The sequence below is a fragment of the Ovis aries genome, chromosome 14 (genome assembly GCF_016772045.2).
Source record: "Ovis aries strain OAR_USU_Benz2616 breed Rambouillet chromosome 14, ARS-UI_Ramb_v3.0, whole genome shotgun sequence".
Lineage (NCBI taxonomy): Eukaryota > Metazoa > Chordata > Mammalia > Artiodactyla > Bovidae > Ovis > Ovis aries.
In genome coordinates this window covers 37,928,068-37,946,148 of record NC_056067.1, presented here as the reverse complement: position 1 = coordinate 37,946,148, position 18,081 = coordinate 37,928,068, and the positions used below count along the sequence as shown (strand labels likewise).

General features: G+C 39.2%; 1 long non-coding RNA gene across 1 annotated transcript in view; it reads left to right on the top strand.

The window, feature by feature from the left end:
- Positions 1 to 18,081, top strand: part of LOC105606379 (uncharacterized) — a 146,895-nt gene that overhangs the window by 112,279 nt on the left and 16,535 nt on the right. Inside the window, exon 3 of the long non-coding RNA XR_003591518.3 lies at positions 17,586 to 17,728. This is a non-coding gene — a long non-coding RNA (uncharacterized LOC105606379). The remainder of the gene's footprint in view (positions 1 to 17,585; positions 17,729 to 18,081) is intronic.

Below are 18,081 nucleotides of genomic sequence, written 5' to 3'. Positions count from 1 at the left end.
TTGTGCTGGGCTTTATCCCCTTGATAGGTGGCATGCAGGTGCCCAGCCTTTGCACGTTCCCAGGGAGGCAGGGCCTGTGGTTGCCACCCAGTTATGGGATCCTCAGTGGTGGCAATTGTCTATGCCTGCCTTTGGAGATTGAGATGGCATTGGTATCTCATGCCTGCCACTGGAGCCTATGTAGGTAGTACCCTGCCTCCTGAGAGCACATGAAGAGAAAAGAACTCCTATAGCAGTCCTGTTCCTCTCCTCGTGTGCCCCACAACAATGGCACCAAGCCTCTCTGGTGGACCGAAGCTTCTTTCCTTATTCCGTTGGTTGTGGCGCACCATACCCCAGCTCCTCAGGCTATCTCCAGGCAACCAACCCCAGTTCTTACCCTGTGTCTGATTTCCAAAGCTCTAGCCTCAGCGCCTGCTCCTGCCCACCCCAGCCAGGGAGTGTCTCAGGCTGGGGAGTGTCTCAGGCTGGGGAGTGTCTCAGGCTGGGGAGTGTCAGGTGGCAGCATGAACAGACCAACTGTGCAGGTCTCTCTTCACTTTGCCCCCTGCAAACTGGTTGTTGCACTCTTCTCTGAAGTTCTTCCTCTGTTCTGGTTGGTCTCCCTGCCAGTGAGGGAACTTCCCAGCATGTGGAAAGCTTTCCTCTTTCACAGTTCCCTCACAGGGGCACAGCACCCATCCCATTTCCCTTCTTTATTTTTTTTTAAATCACCCATTTTATTTATTTTTATTCACTTAATGTCTGTGTTGGGTCTTTGTTGCCGCATGAACTTTTTCTCTAATTGCAGTGTGCAAGCTTCTCACTGTGGTGGTTTCTCTTGTTGGCGGGTGGAGCACAGGCTCTAGGGCACGAGGGCTTCAGCAGTCATGGCTCCCAGGCTCTAGCGCACAGGCTCAGCAGTTGTGATGCATGGGCTTAGTTGCTCTGTGGCATGTGGGATCTTCCCGGGTCAGGGATGAAACCCACTTCTCCTGCATTGGTAGGTGGATTCTTTACCACTGAGCCACCAAGGAACCCTCCCAATTCCCCTCTTCCTTTTCTTTTTTTTATTTGTCCTGCCTAGTTATGTGGAGATTTTTCTCACTCTTCTGGAAGTCTGAGATTTTCTGCTACCATTTAGTAGATGGTCTGTGAGAATCAGTCCACATGTCAATATATTTTTCATGTATTTTGTGGGAGAAGGTAAGCTCCATGTCTTATTCCTCCACCATCTTGATGCAATCTATTCCACGAGTAGATTTTCAAAAATATTTTCATATGGTCAAATTGATGAAGCATCTCTTTTAAAGAAGGATCATAGCCTTAAAAATGAAATCTATTTATGTTATTTCTTGTTAATTTATCTTTGGTATTTCACTGTTGCCTTTTATTGGTTAAGTTTGAATCTTCTTATTCTGACATAAAAGATTTTTTTTTAATTATCCCTTTTCTACTTCACTTTTCTCCTTTTGTCTGCCAAACAAACTCCTTTTGAAAGTCCCCCTGAAGTTCCATGTTCATGCATATTGGTGTTTTTGTCTGACTGCTTCACGTGGGAAGATACACAAAGACAAGTCCTCTGTTAAAGGTGATTTTGTAAGTTCAGAGTCTTGTACAGTATCTGGCATGCTTGCTTTGTTGATTAAATAAGTGATTGAGGTGATCAGAGAACAGTAGTTCAAAAACAAAACATTACCATCATTCTATTACTTGTTCTTCTAATTTTCATGTTTCCAAGAAAACAGCATAGTTGTGCTAGTGCAGTGTATAACTCTCACAGTTTCTCAATGCCCATAGTTATCTGAAACACAAGGCTAAGCAGGTTTCTGTGGCAAAGAACACCAGCGGCTGAAGAATTTGTGTCCCAGTCTCCATGACAGCTAACTGTGGCCAGGTGATTAGGTTCTGGCCAGTAAAATAGGAGAAGTACTAAGTACAACATAATACTTTTAAAAAGGGAAGTGCATGCCCTCCCCTCACTTTTTTCCTTTCCTGCCAGCAGGAGTGGAAATGTGAGGACAGGAACTGGAGAAGCGATCCTAGACTAAATGATGGAAACTGTGTGTTGAGAGTAAGAAAGCAGTAGGAGAGAGGGGGTCAGGGTGTCTGAGATGATGGTGCCACCTTTTCAGCCCCATGCTGCTCGTGCTTGGACTGTGCACATGACACAAAAAGTAACTGCTACCTTGTTTAAATCATTGTTATTTTGGCCTTTGTTACAGAAGCAATATTTGTATCCTAGGGTAATACAGTGATACCCTTGGGTATCACGTCCCATCCCTGGGATTACTCCTTGCTAATCCTGTGCGACAAATTGGTGTCAGGCAGTTAGGGAATTAGCAATGTGGACGATTTGGATCAAGGAAATGGTAACAGTATTATAAATTGAAAGAGGAAGAGGAGGAGAGAGGGAACAAGAGATGATTGTCAGCAGAGGTCGTTGTTGAAAAGCCGCTTGTGAGGAGGTAAGCCTGCTCTCCACGGCTGTGGTGTAGAGTCACTCATGAACCTTTTCAGGACCAGACAAATGGGCATCCCAGAAGAAGAAGATGAAAGGAAGATGGTATGAAATAATACAAGGAAACACACTAAAAGAGTAGGCTAGGCTCTAGTCTGTGGCCATAAATTAATGAGGCCTAAAGCCTATGATTGTTAAAATGAAAGTCAAAAGCACCAATACAATAGGGAAAGGGCAAAAGATACAGTCCTGGCAAAATGGACCCTGGGCTCCCATTTCAGGCACCTGGTTCCCATTAATCTCTCATCCCTATAGACTTACAGAGCCTTCTGCCTGTCCCTAACTTTGCCTGAGCTGGTATGTAAATTAAACCAACAGCTTTAATCTTTATAACATTATAGCAGAAAAAATGAAGATAGTAAAAGTCAAGGATGGAGCCAGAATACATAGGATTCAAATATGTAGTAGCAAAATGTCCCAACAAGGGAACTGGGACAAAAGAACAAACCACCATAAAACCAGATTTTATTTCTTCTTTAAACCCCTGTCTTCACTTTACCCCTTTCCAAAATATGCATACATAGGTTGTGTTAAGAAAACCCTTTCCAGTTGGCCTTTTTCCAAGACAAGGGTACAGCTGGGCTGAAGGGCCACATGTTGAAGTTATTAATATGCCTATGCCCTTCTCCCCCACCGAGTTCACTGATCAAAGGCCCTGCCAGAGTAGCAATGGATAGCCTCGCATAATGGGAACTGAAATTCTACTTAAGAAACCAGCTTTGCCAAAACACACTACCTTTTAAAGTGAAACATTCCATGCACATATTAACCTGATTACAGAAAGGAAGGGGGATCTTTTTTCCTTCTGTACCCTGCTAATAATTTTCTGTCAAGTCTGATTTGGCTTTAGCTATACTCCAAGTTCTTGTGATGTGCGCTGATCACCAGTAAACTGAAAACAGAAGGTGCTGCACTAACTCTGAGACAGGATGCTCTGGCCATGAATTCAGACGCTGCAGAATTCAGTTCCTTGCCAACAAGGAAGGCCAGTGACTTTTTCAGTCTCTGACAACCAGCAGCCTGCCTCTGATTTCACACAGCGAAGGAATCACATGGAGAAAATGGTGGAAATAATTAAGGGTTCTTAGAGTTAACAGAAGCATCAGCTCATTACATGGGGCCCCTGCCTCCAAAGGGAGTGAACCATTGTGCTGCTTAGGAAAACAAGGACTAACAAAGCATTTTGAAGTCTCAATCAGTTCCAGCCCCATGTTGAAGAATTGGTTAGGTAACAGAAATGGGAAACAAACCATATTTTAAGGAAGCAGAGTCTTTTTTTTTCTGTCCAATAAGCAAATAGAAATACTTCATGGTTTATTTCACTGTATTACAAGATAACCTGGTACCTGCACAGCTGAGAAGATTTTGTCCCTAGACAGAATATCAAAGATTGCAATATTGTGCAGCTGTCCAAGTAGAGGGCCAGTCCACAAAGGATCTGCACACGATGGCCACCTTTCTTTCCAACATATCAGAGGACAGTTCTTGCTGGAAGATAGGCAAATGAGCTACATGGCTGCTTTGGGAGCCTCAAGCACTAGAATGTGGCAGATGTAGACTCTTTGTCAAGTTTTACAGTCTCTCAAATCCCAAGCTCCTTTGCCTACAATTATAAACATAAAGAAGCACAGACTTCTCTGGGAAGAAATATGTTTTATAAGAAGGATTTCTTGTACGGCTCTGTCCTTATGTTTGCACAGACACTAAGGTGTGGAGCAGTTGCTGTATCCTCAAGAGAGTCCAGCAACACCCTAGACAAACAAGAAGTAAAGAAAGGGCAGAAGTGGTCTAAGCTAGTCTTTTTCTGTTTGTGTTTGGCAACTAGAAAATTATTTGCTAATAAGGACCAAGGTCCTTTTCAGTGATGTCCTATAACTTCAGGCAAATGCCCTGTCAACCGTGGCTGATTCATGTCAATGTATGGCAAAAACCACCACAATGTTATAATTATCCTCCAATTAAAATAAATAGATTAGTTAAAAAAAAAAAAACGAGGTTTTATCTGAATGGACCCCTGGATAAGTGTAAATAGACATGATGTTCCATTGTCCCTGGTATGTCTGCTGGCTTCTTTTTCTTCTTTTAATATGTTTTCCTATTGTGAAAGCTCAAGGATTAGCCCAGAGTGGATGTTCTTGGGTGTCTTGCCTGGGTTTGGTGCTCCTCTTAACAGCCCTCCAGCTGTCTCCTGGAGTCCTGAAAGATCTGTTGCTTTATAGATTAGAATATCTTATTAGCATGGGATTTATTTTCTCTTTTTCTTGGGCAATCAGAGGTGGCCATATTCTAGATTAACACTGTTCATAATTTCTTATAGTTATGGTAGAGAAGACAAGAACAAGGTGGTTACTTAAAAAAATACAGTTGGCCTTTGGATCTCACTTGTCTCTAAGCAAGGAATGACCACTGATGAAATTCCCAACCACATGAGCCAAGAATCTGCAGTGATTCACTTCTTGGCACTCAGTAAAGAAGAACATGGTTTTAAAGTGCTGAGTCCAAACCTAAAACCGACTAAACTGGGATGCTTTGATCTTGAGTGCTTATCTTTATAAATTGTAGCTGCAGAGGTTGTAATTAGGTACCAAAATGTAGGAAATCATTTGTAAATTCTTGTTAGAGATTCACACGCAAGAGTATGTTATTATAGGAAGTCTTTATATCTAGTGGACCTTCAAATTAAAAAAAAAAGCTACAATGTAAATTATTCTTTTGAAAGTAGGTGAAGTTTCAGAAAATATTTCGTTTCCTTTTGTAGATTTCTTCCATTTATCTTTATCACACTATGATATGGTATATTTACCAAAAGAACATTTACTAAAAGGCTTGAGTGGCATGACTACTTTACTTGAATTTTTAAAATATAGAAAAAGAAATGAATATCCACTGGTGTATTGTAAGGAAAGGCATTATAACCAGTCACTATAAATGGGATCCCAAAGCATATACATGGAAGGAAAGGAAGGAGAGAGAGAAAGAGAAGAGGGTGAGAAGAAGGGGGTAGAGAGGGAGAGGAGAGGAAACGAAGGAAAAGTCAAAAGAAAGCATGCAAGCTGAGGAGTGTGTACAAATCAGTTCAGTGCTGTCGCTCAGTCGTGTCCGACTCTTTGTGACCCCATAAACTGCAGCCTGGCATGCTCAAACTCCCAGAATTTACCCAAACTCGTGTCCATTGAGTCAGTGATGCCATCCAACTATCTCAACCTCTGTCGTCCCCTTCTCCTCCTGCCGTCAATCTTTCCCAGCATCAGGGTCTTTTCAAATGAGTCAGGTCTTCACATCAAGTGGCCAAAATATTGGAGTTTAAGCTCAACATCAGTCCTTTCATTGAGTACCCAGGACTGATCTCCTTTAGGATTGACTGGTTGGATGTCCTCGCAGTCCAAGGGACTCTCAAGAGTCTTATCCAACACCACAGTTCAAAAGCATCAATTCTTCGGCACTCAGCTTTCTTCACAGTCCAACTTTCATATCCATACATGACTACTGGAAAAACCATAGCCTTGACTAGACAGACCTTTGTTGGCAAAGTAACGTCTCTGCTTTTTAATATGCTGTCTAGGTTGGTCATAACTTTCCTTCTAAGGAGTAAGCATCTTTTAATTTCCTGGCTGCAGTCACCATCTGCAGTGATTTTGGAGCCCCCAAAAAATAAAGTCAGCCACTCTTTCCACTGTTGCCCCATCTATTTGCCATGAAGTGATGGGACTGGATGCCGTGATCTTAGTTTTCTGAATGTTGAGCTTTAAGCAAACTTTTTCACTCCTCTTTCACTTTTGTCAAGAGGCTCTTTTTTAATTTCTTCACTTTCTGCCATAAGGGTGGTGTCATCTGCATATCTGAGGTTACAGATATTTCTCCCGGCAATCTTGATTCCAGCTTGTGATTCTTCCAGCCCAGCATTTCTCATGATGTACTCTGCATGTAAGTTAAATAAGCAGGTTGACAATATACAGCCTTGATGTACTCCTTTTCCTTTTTGGAACCAGTCTATTTGTTCCATGTCCAGTTCTAACTGACCTGCATACAGGTTTCTAAAGAGGCAGGTCAGGTGGTCTAGTATTCCCATCTCTTTCAGAATTTTCCACAGTTTATTGTGATCCACACAGTCAAAGGCTTTGGCATAGTCAGTAAAGCAGAAATAGTTGTTTTTCTGGAACTTTCTTGCTTTTTCAATGATCCAGAGGATGTTGGCAGTTTGATCTCTGGTTCCTCTGCCTTTTCGAAAACCAGCTTAAACATCTGGATGTTCACAGTTCACATATTGCTGAAGCGTGGCTTGGAAAATTTTGATCATTACTTTACTAGCGTGTGAGATGAGTGCAATTGTGCAGTAGTTTGAGCATTCTTCTGCATTGCCTTCCTTTGGAATTGGAATGAAAACTGACTTTTTCTAGTCCTGTGGCCACTGAGTTTTCCAAATTTGCTGGCATATTGAGTGCAGCACTTTCACAGCATCATCTTTCAGGATTTGAAACAGCTCAACTGGAATTCCATCACCTCCACCAGCTTTGTTCGTAGTGATGCTTTCTAAGGCCCACTTGACTTCACATTCCAGGATGTCTGGCTCTAGGTGAGTGATCACACCATCGTGATTATCTGGGTCGTGTAGATCTTTTTTGTACAGTTCTTGTGTGTATTCTTGCCACCTCTTCTTAATATCTTCTGCTTCTGTTAGGTCCATACCATTTCTGTCCTTTATCGAGCCCATCTTTGGATGAAATGTTCCTTGGTATCTCTAATTTTCTTGAAGAGATCTCTAGTCTTTCCCATTCTGTTGTTTTCCTCTATTTGTATGCATTGATCACTGAGGAAGGCTTTCTTATCTCTCCTTGCTATTCTTTGTAACTCTGCATTCAAATATGTATATCTTTCCTCTTCTCCTTTGCTTTTTGATTCTCTTCTTTTCCCATAGTCCTTATGAAAAAGGGATTTCAGACAGCAAGTTAAGGAATAGGCAAGAGAATGGAGCTGGATGGAAACATAAGACATAATGGGCCTTTAGAAAGAGGATTAAGTGAAGTATTCTCAGCTATCTCAGCTTTAACTATTGTTTAAAATTTTCTTTCATATTCTTTGCATTAAAACCTTATTGAAATTATTAAACTTTTACTAAATTACTAAACAAAATAGTCTGATTTTTTCAGTTTTTCCTCCTGTGCCAGTTGTCATCCAGAAAAGTTTTTCTGAGTGTTTAAAAAGCACATCATAAATCACTTACCTCAGTCTGAAAGAACAGAACGTTCTAAGAAAAATTTAGAACTGTTTAAGTTCTGTAAGTGTGCCAGGCACCTCCTGATTCTGGGTACTTGCCTCAGTGGATTTGCTTTGCTGTGATGTCCAAGTGATAAGGGTGGGAGTAAATCACCAGGTTTATGGGAGAGAGATACCTTCATCCCCCAAAATATCAAGATCAAACCCCAAATAGGTCAGTGTCACAATTTTAAGCCTCAAAGTTCTTAACATTGATACAGGTTCAGGTTCCATTGTTTCCAGAACCACAGTGACTTTTTCATCACTAGCGTGATGTGTAGTGAAGCTCATCACAGTGTCACTGTGCCAGAACATGCAAAACCAGGGCTGTGAGCTGGCTCTAGGCCGACAGAGGCACAGTGTGCCTGCGTGAGGCAGTATTTGCATCTGAGCCTCTTCTCCACTGGGGTGCACCTGACATGGACCCACTTTTCTCGGTCCACTGTAATACTAAGCTCATTTGGTATAAGGTGTGATTTTTCTTTTGTTGTTTGTTTTGTTTTAAATAACATTTAAAACACATTTTGTAAAAGCAATATATTTGGGAAAAAATTCAAACAGTTAAAAGGGAATACAGTGAAAATTGTCTCTCTCCCACCCTGACTCCCACTTTCCTCAAAAGCAACCGCTGTTATTCGTATCTTTTGAATCCATCAGATATTCATTGTGCACATACTCACATTCTTGTACATATAGATTTATATATGTATAAAGTAAATATGTTATTTATTTGTGTATTATATATATATATAAACTCTAGCTTATTACACAATCTGTGCTGCATCTTGAATATTTACAAATCCATCTTGTATATTTACTGTGGAAAACACACAAGCAGAAAAGGGCTTAAAGAACTTAAAAGTCGAGTTTAACTGAATCATATAAAGGAAAAACTTATCACCCAGGTTAAGAAATAGAACCCCAGAAATCCAGAAGCACCTTCTTTTTTCCACATGCCCCTTTCTCATCACACCCTTGACATAATCACTGTCCTGGCTTTCATGGAAATTCCATTCTTTGTCTTCTCTGAAGTTTTACTTTGTAAGTATAGATATATAAATGAAAGAATTTCCAGTTTGGGGTCTTCACAAAAAGAGCTGCTAGAAGAATGCTTTTGTGTTGCAAGTGAGTGCCCACGGATGAGTTTCTTTAGGGTATACAAATATGAGTGGAATTGCTGAGTTGTATGTCATGCATATCTCCATCTTTACTGTATAATGCCAGAGTGTTGTCCAGTTCACATGCCCACATTAATTTTTAAGAGAATTCAAAATCTATAGCAATACTTGGTATTGTCAGAATTGTAGCTAATCTTGTGGATATGTGACATCAGAATCATTTTTTGCCTTTAATCTCTATTCCCCTGAGATTATGTTTTCACATGTTAATCAGCCTTTTGAATTTTTTCTTTTGTGGAGTGGAAAAGGAAATGGCAATCAGCTCCAGTATTCTTGCCTGGGAAATCCCATGGACAGAGGAGTCTGGTGGGCTATATAGTCCATGCGGTCACAAAAGTTGGACATGAGTTAATGACTAAACTGCCACCACCTCACATAGTTACAGATTTTGTCTTGTGATAAGAACTTTTAAGATCTACTATCTTAGCAACTTTAATATTTACAATACAGTGTTGTTAATAGAACTATAGTCACTATGCTATACATTACATCCCCAGGATGTAATTATCTTCTAGCTGGAAGATTGTTCCTTTTTACCCCCTTCACTTAGTTCACTTATTCCACCCACTTCCCCAGTCTCTAGCAGTCACCAGTCTGTTCTCTGTATCTCTAAGTTCGTTTTTTGTTTTTTCATTCCACCTATAAGTTGGAGCTTAATTTTATTTGTCCTTCTTTGACTTACTTAGTATAATACCCTCAAGGTTACTGAACATGTTGCAAATAGATTTCCTTTCTTAAAACTGAGTAATATTCCATTGTATATATGCATCACATTTTTGTTTTTCATTCACCCACTAAGGAACATTTAGATTGTTTTCATGTCTATGGCAATGCTGTAGCAAATATGGGGTGCAGATCTCTTTTTGAGATAGTGATTTCATTTCCTTTGGATAAATACCCAGAAGTGGAACTGCTGACTCATATGGTAGTTCTGTTTTTAATATTTTGAGGAACTTCTATACTGTGTTGCATAGTAGCTGTACCAATTTAAAAAAAATCATTAGAATATAGTTGATTAACAATATTGTGTTAGTTTCAGATATAAAGCAAAGTGATTCAGTTATACATATATACATTCTTTTTTAGATTCTTTTCTCATATAGATTATCATAGAATAATGAGTAGAGTTCCCTGTGATATACAGTACGTCCTTGTTGGTTACTCTCCATGGGCCAAGGAGACACAAGGGACATGGGTTCAATCCCTGGGTCGGGAAGATCCCCTGGAAAAGGAATTGGCAACCCACTTCAGTATTCTTGCCTGGAACAATTCCATGGACAGAAGAACCTGGTGGGTTACCATCCAGGGGGTCACAGAGTCTCAGACGTGACTACACAGACAAGCACATATATAGTTGTGTGCATATGTCAATCCCAAATTCCTGATTTTAACCTCCCCCCCCACCTCCCCTTCACACTGCATTTTCCTTTTGGTAACCATAAGTTTGTTTTCCCTATCTGTAAATCTGTTTCTATTTTGTAAATAAGTAAATTTGTAACATTGTTAAAAACCAGATTCTACCTATGAATGATACCATATGATATTTGTCTTTCCCTGTTTGACTTATTAACCTAGCATGATAATCTCTAGGTCCATTCATGTTGCTGCAAATGGCATTATTTTGTAATTTTTAATGGCTGAGTAATATTCCTTTGTATATTTGTATTACAGTCTTCTTTATCTACTTCTCTGTTGATGGACTTTAGGTTGCTTCCATGTCTTGGCTGTACACAGTGATGCATTGGGCCTTGGGGTGCATGTATCATTTCTTCTTTAAAAGATTTTTTTAATGTGGATTATTTTTAAAGTCTTTATTGAATTTTTTATAGTATTGATTCTGTTATGTTTTGATTCTTGGCCCTGAGGCATGTGGAATCTTAGGTCTCAGACCAGGGATTGAACCTGCACCCCCTGCATTGAAATGTGTGAAGTCTTAACCAGTGTACTGTCAGGGAATTCCCTCATTTCTAATAATAATTTTCTCTGGATATATGCCCAGGAGTAAGATTGCTGGATCATATGGTAATTCTATTTTTGTTTTTTTAAGGAACATCCATACTGTTTTCCATAATGGTTGTACTAATTCACATTTCTACCAACAGTATAAGAGGGTTCCATTTTCCCCACACCCTCTCAAGCTTTTATTGTTTGTAGACTTTTTAATGATGGCCATCCTGACCAATATGAGGTGATACCTCATTGAAGTTTTGATTTTCATTTCTCTGCTAGATAGTGGTGATGAGCATCTTTTCAGGTGTTTTTCAGCCATCTGTGTCCTCTTTGGAGAAATGTCTATTTAAATCTTCTGCCCATTTTCTGATTGGGTTGCTGTTTTTTTTTGTTTGTTTGTTTTTTACATAGAGCTGCACGAGCTGTTTGTATATTAGAAAGAAATCCCTTGTCAGTCACTTCGTTTGCAAATATTTTCTCCCTTTCTGTGACTTGTCTTTTTGTTTGCTTATGGTTTCCTTCATTGTGCAGCTTTTACATTTAATTAGGTCCCATTTATTTTTGTTTTTATTTTAGTTACTTTAGGAAGTGAATCCAAAAGGATCTTGCTGCAGTTTGTGTCAGAGAGTGTTCTGCCTGTTTTTCTCTAAGAATTTTATAGTATCTCAATTTACATCTAGGTCTTTAATCCACTTTGAGTTTATTTTTGTGTATGGTGTTAGAGAATATTCTAATGTTGTTCTTTTATATGTAGTTGTTTAGTTTTCCGAGAACCACTTATCAAAGAGACTTTTTTTTCCATTGTGTATTTTTGCTTCCTTTGTCAAAAGATTAATTGACTATAGGTGTATGGGTTTATTTCTGGACTCTCTATTCTGTTCAGTTGGTAATGCTGTGCCAGTTTCATGTTGGTTTGATTACTATAGCTTTGTAATATTATCTGAAATCTGGAAAGCTTATGCCTCTAGCTTTGTTCTTTTACCTCAAGATTGCTTTGGCAATTCTCAATTCTGTTTTTCCTCTACATTTAAAAAAAAATTAATGTATGGTTGATTTATAATGTTGTGTTACTCAGGGATAGAGCATAATAATTCAGTTATACATGCATATGTGATATATGTAAATATGTATATATCATATAAATTCTTTTTCAGATTATTTTTCCTTATAGGTTATTACAAAATATTGAGTATAGTTCTCTGTACTATATGGTTGTTCCTTGTTGGTTATTTTATATATCAGTCGCTCAGTTGTGTCCAACTCTTTGCAACGCCATGAATCGCAGCACTCCAGGCCTCCCTGTCCATCACCAACTCCCGGAGTTTACTCAAACTCATGTCCATCAATTCGGTGACACCATCCAGCCATCTCATCCTCTGTTGTCCCCTTCTCCTCCTGCTCCCAATCCCTCCCAGCATCAGTCTTTTCCAGTGAGTCAACTCTTTGCATGAGGTGGCCAAAGTATTGGAGTTTCAGCTTTAGCATCAGTCCTTCCAGTGAACACCCAGGACTGATCTCCTTTAGAATGGACTGGTTGGATCTCCTTGCAGTCCAATATATATAGTAGTATGTATATGTTAATCCCAAACTCCTAATCTGTTCCCCCCCCTTCCCCTTTGGTAATCATAAGTTTGTTTTCTGTGTCTGTGAGTCTGTTTCTGTTTTGTATATAAGTTCATTTGTATCATTCTTTTTAAGATTTCACATATAAGTGATAGCATATGATATTTGTCTTTCTCTCACTGCACTTAGTATGATAATCTCCAGGTCCATCCATGTTGCTACAAATGACATTATTTCATTCTTTTTTATGTCTAACATTCCACTGAATGTATGTGTACACACACCACATCTTTCATCCAGTCATCTGTTGATGGATATTTAGATTGCTTCCACGTCTTGGCTATTGTAAATAGTGCTGCAGTGAACATTGGGGTGCATGTATCTTTTCGAATTACAGTTTTTGTTGGATATATGCCCAGGAGTGGGATTGCAGGATTATATGACAACTCTATCTTTGGTTCTTTGAGGAGTCTCCATACTGTTTTCCATGGTGGCTGTACCAATTTACACCCCCAGCAACAGTGTAGGAGGGTTCCTCTCCAGCATTTATTTGTGGCTTCTGATGATGGCCATTCTGACCAATGTGAGGTGATTGTAGTTTAGATTTGCATTTCTCTAATAATTAGTTAGGGCATCCCTGGCAGCTCAGATTTTAAAAGAGTCTGCCTGCAGTGTGGAAGACCTGGGTTTGATCCCTGGGTCTGATCCCTGGGTCAGGGAGATCCCTTGGAGAAGGAAATGGCAACCCACTCCAGTATTCAAGCTTGGAAAATCCCATGGATAGCGGAGCCTGGCAGGCTATATAGTCCATGGGTCGCAAAGAGTCAGACATGACTGAGTGACTTCACTTTGAACTTTAGTGATGTTAGGCACATTTTCCTTTGTTTTATTTGCCATCTGTATATAATTCTGGACCTTTTTGTGCTTCCATAGAAGTTTTAGGATTATTTGTTCTAAAATTCTGTGGAATTTTTTCTAAAGTTCTGTGGAAAATGTCATGGGTAATTTGAGAGGGATTGCATTAAATTTGTATATTGCTTTGGGTAGTATGGCCAATTTAACAATATTAATTCCTCCACTCCAAGAACATAGGATATCCTTTCATTTCTTTGAATCCTATTCAGTTTCCTTTATCATTGTTTTCTATTTCTCAGTATATAGATCTTTCACCTCTTTAGCTAGGTTTAATCCTAGGATCTTTTTTTTTTGGGGGGGGTGGTTTGATGTGATTTTTAATTGGGATCATTTTTTTACTTGCTCTTTTTGGTATTTTATAATCTATATAAAGTAACCCAACAGATTTTTGTACTTAATCTTACATCCTGCTACCTTACTAAATTCGTTTATCAGTTCTAGTATTTTTTGTGTAGTATTTAGGGTTTTCTATTAGATTATCATGTCATCTACATATAATGACAATTTTATGTCTTCCTTTCCAATTTGGATACATTTTTCTTTTCCTCATTTGATTATTATGGCTATATCTTCCAACACTATGCTGATGAGAAGTGGTGAGTGTGGGCATCCTGTGTATCATTCTAATGTCAGTATATGTGCTGCTGAATCGAGTACATCACTCCCTCAATATTCAGTGGGTGCTCTCAGTTGCTCTCATGCTAGCTCTCTCCCATATGCTTTCTCTGTCCCTTTCTTCCTTTCTCCTTACACTCCCTATTCACCATGTCTTGCTTTGTGTGCTTTGTTTAGTTGTTCAGTTGTGTCTGACCCTTTGCGACCCCATGGACCATAGACCACCAGGCTTCCCTGTCCATGGTGATTCTAGTATTCTTAGGCAAGAATACTAGAGTGGGTTACCATGCCCTCCTCCAGGGCATCTTCCCAACCCAGGGATCGAACCCAGGTTTTGCACATCATAGGCAGATTCTTCACCATCTGAGCCACCAGGGAAGCCCATCCATGTCTTGCTTAGTTTTAATCCTTTTGATTAATTTCTCCTAAATGTGGCATTTTAATTCCAGCCCTTTCAGGTCTTACCTTGCCTTGCTCCCCAGCTCCCTGACCCCATAAGGAGAACCTGGAAAACCTCTCCTTGTTTTAGCCATTCTCATGAGTACTGGTTCGCTATTTTAGTGTTTCCCTTTTCTCAGGCTAATCTGATTCCTCTTCTCAGATACTTGATGCTATGCAGGGCATGTAGCTTTGATGGTTTGTCCCTTTCTACTCATATCTGGGGTTTGTGAAGATACTGTGTGGATTTCGGTTTTGTTACTGTAGTAATTCTGTTTTCATGGGGTGATTTTGAGAGATTTTAAGTTATCTTCCATTACAATTTTTCTAGAATTTCTTTATCCTTACTCGTGAATGATAGTTTAGCAGGATATAGAAACCTACATTATTAGTTCTTTTCTCTCAGGACCTTGTGGCTATTACTCCATTGTCTCCTGTGCCTGTTCTTAATGATTTAAAAAAAAAAAAAAAAAAAACTTCTCATAGTCAAATTGTTTATCTTTGCCAAATGTAAAGAGAAAATCTTAAAAGCCATCCGGGAGAAAAGTAGCTTACAGATTACCTGTAATTTCACTGGGGTATGTCTCAGTGTCAGGTTAGTTCCTTTATCTTTCTTGGTATGTCACGTGTACTTTCAGTCTGACAATATTTTTCCATTCTGGAAAACAACCGTATCATTGTGCTACTGATATCACTTATTATTGAATTAAATTCTGTTACTCTATTTTTCTCATATAGGATTTTGGTTTTTTCTTGCCCATACCATGTGGCATCTTAGTTCCCTGACCAGGGATCAAACCCTCCCCCTCTGCATTAAGGGTTCAGAGTCTTAACCATTGGACCACCGGGCAAGTCCCATATATAAGATTTTTAATTAGATTATTTTCTTCAGTCATACTTAATCTGCTTTTGTTTCATAAAGAGTAGTCATTAATATCATAGGCCATTAGATTTTAAGTAAATCCATCTGATTATTGTTAATTATCTTTGTAAATTTTCTTTTTCATGTGATTGGGAATTTTAATTTTGGAGCTTATGTGAAGTTTCCACTCCCGGACCCACCCAAATCTCTCTTTATAGTCCATTATTCTTCTCTAGTGGCTTTGAAGTTGCCTCTGCACTCGCCTTAACAACTTGGTAAAAGTTATCCATGAAACGTTCTGGACCTGCTCCTTTTCCTGGGAAAAGGGGGAATATTTATTTGTATAGCTCTTTGATAGAAGACCCCCCTGGAGAAGGCAATGGCAACCCACTCCAGTATTCTTGCCTGGAGAATTCCATGGACAGAGGAGCCTGGTGGGCTATAGTCCATGGGGTCACAGAGAGTCGGACACAACTGAGGCAACTGAGCAAGCACTCATGATTAGCTCTTTGATAACAAAATAGTCTTAAAAGTTAGAAGGGTGCCTTATATAGCTCAGCTCATTAAATGGAGTTCCGGAAGTCTACATCTCTTTTTTCTGTACTCAGCTTCTTTCTATTGCACTTATACATGAATGACACATGGAAATATCTGTACTAGTATGAGATTTTTACAGATAGAAAATCATTAAAAATATTCTATGCATCTTTTTTCTAGTGAATCAACCAAAGAAACCAGGTAGCAAAAACTGAAAACAAATTTGAAATTTCATAAGTATCTAACTCTATTAGGATTATATTCTGATTTTTTTCCCCCAGGTTTGGGGTGAGGCCTAGTTTTCAAATATTCTATAAACATTTGCATTTACTTTAAAAAAAAAAAACAAAAAACCTTGTAACTCCTTTCAAACAACTGTTTGTTTTTTATTTTTCAAACCACTGTTTAATACCGCCCTTCAGTTTGGAAACAAAGATACAAAGGGTTTGAACTAGTACTTCCAAATTCCTGGACTGTTTTTTTAACTGCAATTATTTTCTCTCCTAGAAAAACCATTTGTCTGGTATAGTTTTTATCCTGTCCAACCTAATTTTTTTAATTGATTTCTATTTTCCATTTCTCTGTGCTGAAAGACGTCCCTCTCCCTTTACCTTGCAGAAAGTTTGGGAACAGAAAAAACTGAGTTTTTCCATCCTCATTTTATATAATTCTATTAATGTGTATACTCACTCATTTGAGACCTTGCCTCCCATGAAGGTGAAGGATGAGGATGAAGATGAGGATGAATACCCTTTGCTTCATTCTTTAATTCGTTTAGTTGGTCATTCAAATTGTAAATGTAGGATAGCAGGCCATCTACATTTATACCTACACAAATCAGTGCCACACAAGGCATATGCTGCTGTGAGGGGTCAGAAAAGGGACTGGACAGATGTGATGACATAGATGTCATGGAGTGAATGACACTAGCTAAGCCTTTAAATATAGAGGGAAGAGTACAGGGTGTGCTTTGAAGGTGGACTGGTGAGTGGAGCAGATTATCTGCAGATAAGTGTGGTGGGAAAAGTACCCTGAAACAAATCTTGAATTTTTAAAAGCAGGTAATGAGTTAACACTTGAAGCTTTTCGTTTATTATGGATGTATTACTGTATTCCCAATTTAGGATCAAATTTCTGTCAAAATAGCAAACAAAAACATGATTTGACTTTAGCAAGAATGACTAGTGTCTGCTGAAGCCTGATTTTTATCATTCTTCTGTATTACTTAGTGCAATGAATTCATCTGAGTGAGAATTATATTTCTACATTAATGGATTTCCTTGAGCCACATTTGGTTAGCCTGAAAAATTATCTGTGTAAAGGATGTCATTGAAATGAAAGTGATTTTTTTTCCAAGACTGGAAATAACTTTATGAATAGTGATAACCCTTATATCAAGGGGGAAGAGCAGAAATAGTGTTTCTACTGTCAGTCATACCTCTGCTCCATGGGCTGACTTACACTTCAAAACCTAGGAAGTGGTTTCTCCACTCTATGTGGCATTATCGCAAGGTAAAAAGTGGCTACAGTTATGCGTTTACGTACCTTTCTTCTAACTCTCATCACATAATTAAGCAGAAGGATGAAGTAGTTGCAACCTTTGATTCTAAGAGTGAGTCAGCATCTGTCATGTCCAGGGAAGTCTGTTGGGGAGATCAGACTCCTAAGTTAATTCAGACCTTTTGGGAAATTTCATAAACACAGGTAACAACTTAGAAAGTTACACAGAACTCTTACACACTATCTAAAAACTAAACTTGACTTCTGCTTTCAGCTGAGATGGAGCAGTAGCAACCAGACGTACCTTTCCCAGCTGAAACAACTAAAAAGACAAGAAAAAAAAGATGAAAGAATGGTTCTTGAGACACCGGATACCACACAGTGAAGAACAGCGATCCCTGGGAGAGGAGAAACAAGGTAGGCCCTTTGATTATCTCACCTTACCACCTTAAGAGAGTTTCCAGCCTGCGACACAGGGTGAGGAACATAGGTGGAACCCAGCAGATAGCCTGAGCTGAGAGAAAGGTAAGTCTGGGGAAACCAAAGCAGCTAGAGTTTGCAGGAGAGAGTACCAGAGAAGTGACCTCTGGAGATCTTCACAGGGTCCTCATTATGCATGATGTTAGCAAACTACTTCAGGCTGGGAAAGAACCAGCTCAAAAGAGGGAACAGCACCTGATGCGCATACAGGGTGGGGAAAAGTTCATGGAACATTTGAGCAGAGATCTCAGAAGCGTCCTTCTTCAGTAATGGGGAATAATTAGCCCTTG